This window comes from Mandrillus leucophaeus, unplaced genomic scaffold (assembly GCF_000951045.1).
Source record: "Mandrillus leucophaeus isolate KB7577 unplaced genomic scaffold, Mleu.le_1.0 Scaffold769, whole genome shotgun sequence".
Lineage (NCBI taxonomy): Eukaryota > Metazoa > Chordata > Mammalia > Primates > Cercopithecidae > Mandrillus > Mandrillus leucophaeus.
The window spans coordinates 1482630-1487190 of record NW_012108352.1 but is presented as its reverse complement, the minus strand read 5'-3'; the positions used below and the strand labels follow the sequence as shown (position 1 = coordinate 1487190).

Here is a 4561-nt window from a genome sequence, read left to right as displayed (position 1 = left end):
GAGAATCACTTGAACCCCGGAAGTGGAAGTTGCGTGAGTCGAGATCACACCACTGCACTCCAGCCTGGCGAGAGAGTGAGACTCCATCTAAAAACATAAAAAATTAAAAAAATAAAAAAAATGCCTAAATCTCCAACAATAAAAGAGTGCATAAAGTATGGTGAAGAAATATTATGCAGCTGTGAAAAATATGTTTGCCTGTGCCATGGAAAAATCTTTATGATATATTCTTAAATGAAAATACTAGGATAGAAACCTACCTAGACTATGATTCCATTTTTTGTTAAACTGTAATATATGTTCATGTGCACATACAACATATGCATAGAAAAAAATATGGAAAGAAGTAAACCAAGGCTTTTACAGTTATCACATGATGAATAGTGAGATTATCTTTATATATATTTTTTAATTTTAATTTTAATTTTATTTATTTGTATCTTAAGTTCTGGGATACAGGTGCTGAACGTGCAGGTTTGCTACATAGGTTTACATGTGCCATGGTGATTTGCTGCACCTATCAACCCATCAGCTAGGTTTTAAGCCCCACAGGCATTAGGTATTTTTCCTAGTGCTCTCCCTCGCCTTTCTCCCAACCCCCAACAGGCCCAGTGTGTGATGTCCCCCTCCCTGTGTCCATGTGTTCTCATTGTTCAACTCCCACTTATGAGTGAGAACATGCAGTGTTTGGTTTTCTGTCCCTGTGTTAGTTTGCTGAGGATGATGGTTTCCAGCTTCATCCATGTCCCTACAAAGGACATGAACTCATTCTTTATGTTTTTAAAATATTCCTGCTTACAATTTTAAAAATTATTTTTAGAATGTATCAACTTGCAGTTAGCAACTCATAAAAACATACATGGAAAATCATGATTTGCGGGTATGTTGTCACAGATTAACAATTGAAATGTAGAAGAAATTATTACTTGAAAGTTGTTGCTTTTAGTATTTGTGATGTCAGGATATCATACCTCATCATGGTCTTCCAATTTAACAAACAATTTTCTTTTCCAAAGAAAGAAGATGTGTGAGGACCATGACGGAACAATTATTTTGCCTGTTTTTCAAGTCATCTGATCTTGTGTCTCGCCCTCAGGTAAGTGATTAAACTTAGTTGTAGACACTGATACTTCTCTTCTTGAATAATTTTAGCAATAAAAACTATACATTAATCCTTTGAAGAAAAACAATGAAGAAAATTGTCGTAACCATTTTTAAGCCCAATTTTCTTAATCCCTGTATTTCAGGTATACAGAGTTCAACCTTAATCAGCTCTCTGTTGGAAAAATGATATTTGTTATTTTCCTTACCCTTTTGTTATATTTCAAATTCTCTTTCTGACAATATAAACTCTTCCCTCGGGAGTTAAGAAATTATATTTCTAGCAACACAAATCCTATGATTCTGAGTCTATGGCTAATTTATAATTTGGCTTAGGAGTGAACAATTTAAAATAGCAACATTTAATGTCAATATTCAGTATATTGAATCCTATATGAATTGACTAATACATTTTGAATTGACTGGCTCATTGATTAGCATCTACTTTGTAAGCCCAGGCACTGTTATGTTTATGTAGGTTATTGTATTTAAGTTAAATAAGATGAGAGTTTCTGTTTCCCATTTAGAAAATTTCTGGAAGAACCAGTAGCATTCCAGACATATGACAATTTGATATTCTCTTTCTGTGGTTAACAGCTATCTAAAATACATACACACTTTTGGCAGTACAATCCTTGGTATTTACAGAAATGAAACAAGATAATTATGTAGACTAAATGTTAGCAGATTCTTGTTACCCCAGTGCCTACTAAGGATATTTTACTCAATCTCTGCTTCTACTAACCAAATTTCTCAGAATAACACTACAACACTTGGAAATGAAGGTACAGATCCCAAGCCATTACAGATCCCCAAGTTGCGAAGGAATTCTGACAATTTAAGTTATACATTTGTTTCATTCTTGATCCAAAACTAATGGACACTTAATTGGACCTCAAAATCCAAATCTATTTAAATTGAAATATTGACCCTTACTGGTAAACGTATTCTGAGTAGACATCTGAATATGATAATTTGGAACAAATAAAAATGTCTCTTGAACTCTGCTTCATTGAACCAACTTGTGAAATTAGAAAATATTAACAACTAATGGGTAAACAAGCAAAATCCATATGAAATGTAAATTGTATAAGTTATTTCTATTTATATTGAAAAGATATGCAGGACCAATCTTAGTGCATGATAATAGACCTTAAAATTTTTAAATTGGGAACCTTTATATTTAGAAGTATTATTAGAACAAATGGGCAGGGGTATTTGCCTTGTGTTTTCATGAGGAGCAAGGATGAAGATGCCAGTCATAATCATAGCTGGTGGGATCTGGGTCTCAGATTATGGAAGGGTTCAGAAGCACAAATCCAATATAGAAGATAATAGAGACTCCAACAACTCAATCTCTCCCAAAAGTCTTGTTATATAGCTCATTTTGCCATAAAGAACCAGCATTTTTTTTTTTACAGAATCTATGGTATATTCATGGATAATAGAACATGCATAAGGAAATAAGATTCTTCCAGACTATAATAATCAACAACTGAGAAGAGGTTTTATTCTCTGTCTAGAGGAGGAAGAGGAAAAAAAGAGAAATCACTGACAAGGGAGGATATAATATCTTCTAGTCAAAAAATCACAATGTGCTGCATATGCCTAACTGCACAATGGAATAAAGTACAAACAAGTACAATGAGCTAGGATTCAGATTTTAGTCTAGATTTTAATGTTTATAAGCGGTAAGACCATGAACAAATTGCTTGACCTCCCTGGACTTAAGTATCTCTAAAATAGAGGCTTTGGCCTAAACCATGTGGTCACAAACTCAGATGTATGAAAAATCCAGGCAGGCTATGTAAATCAGATTATTTAAATGTGTCAATTGAGAGAAAAGCAATTGTCCAAGCAGGAGGTTATGGCAGCTGACTTTCTGCATTAGAATCAGGGAAACAGTAGGGAGTGGTAGGAATTGAGGTAAACTGAAGAGCCCCAGCTGGATTTAATGATGGCAGCTTTTTGAGCTCCAACAATCAATGCTTTTTGAGAATATAGGTCCCATTCTGCCAAACCTTCTGATTCTTCAAGACAATGTAATATATAATCTGTGAATGAATGGGTAAGCAAACAAACTAAATCTGGGTCTGAAAGTCGTTTATAAAGAATCTGCATAAAAGTAAAGCATAATTATTGGGAGGTAATTAACATTATAAAATTTTTAAATATTAAATTGATGAAGATTTCATATATTCAAAGTACAGAGCACAACAAATTGATGTACAGAAACATTGTGTAATAATTACGAAAATCAAATGAACACATCCATCACCACCTGCCTAAGTCAGTTTATTGTTGCCTTTTAATAGAATACTTGAAACCAGGCAGTTTATTTTTTTTAAAAAAAGAATTTATTTGTTACCGTTATGGAGGCTGAGAAGTCCAAGGTTGAGGGACTGCATCTGGTGAGAAACTTCTTGCTGTTGAGGACTTTGTACAGAATCTCAAGTTGATACACTGTATCACATAATGAGAGGGCCAAGCATATTAACATGCTTGTTCAGGTCTCTATTCCTCTTTTTATAAAGCCACAGGTCCCTCTCCCATGATAACCCATTAATCCATTAACTCATTAATCCATTAATGAATTAATGGGCTAACCAATTAATGAGAGCAGAGCCCTTAGGATCCAATCATGTCTTCAACACCCTACTTTTTAAAACTGACACAATGAGGATTATGTTTCCAATAAATAAAATCTGGAGGACACATTCAAATAATATCACCACCGATGCTATACCTTTGATACCTAGAAATTGTTTATCTTACAACTTAAAGTTTGTATCCTTTTAATCACTCAAATCCATTCAATTACACACAAATTATAAAATCTACTCCTGAATGACTTTTGAGTAAATAATGAAATTAAGCCAGAAATTAAAAAAAAAAAAATTGAAACTAATGAGAACAAAGATACAACATACTAGAATCTCTGGGACAAAAGTAAGTCCGTGTTAAGAGCAAAATTTATAGCATGAAGTTTCCACCTAAAAAAATTACACAGATATCAAATTAACAACCTAATATCAACATCAAAAGAACTAAAGAAGCAAGAGCAAACCAACTCCAAAGCTAGCAAAAAACAAGAAATAACCAAAATTAGAGCTGAACTGAAAGAAATCAAGACACACAAAAAAATTCAAAACATCAACAAATCCAAGAGTTGGTTTCTTGAAAAATTAGTGAGAGAGATAGGCTGCTATTTAGACTAAGAAGAAAGAGATAAGATCCAAATAAACACAATAAAAAATGACAAAAAGAATGTTATTACTGAGCCCACAAAAATAAAAATAGCTGACTGTCTGCAGAGTTGTGAGATCCCAGCAGCTCAGAGGGGTGCTAAATAAGCATCCTTCAGGGCAGGCCCAGCCAATGCAAAACCAGATGCCAGGCAGGGACACAGTCCATGTTCGAATAAAAGTAACAAAAATCGTAAAGCCCCAGTTCAGATGGG

General features: G+C 33.9%; 1 pseudogene; it reads left to right on the top strand.

Annotated features, from left to right (window-relative positions):
* Window positions 1-1036: 1036 nt before the first annotated feature.
* The window catches only part of LOC105529495, a 122395-nt pseudogene continuing 118870 nt past the window's right edge, over window positions 1037-4561 (top strand).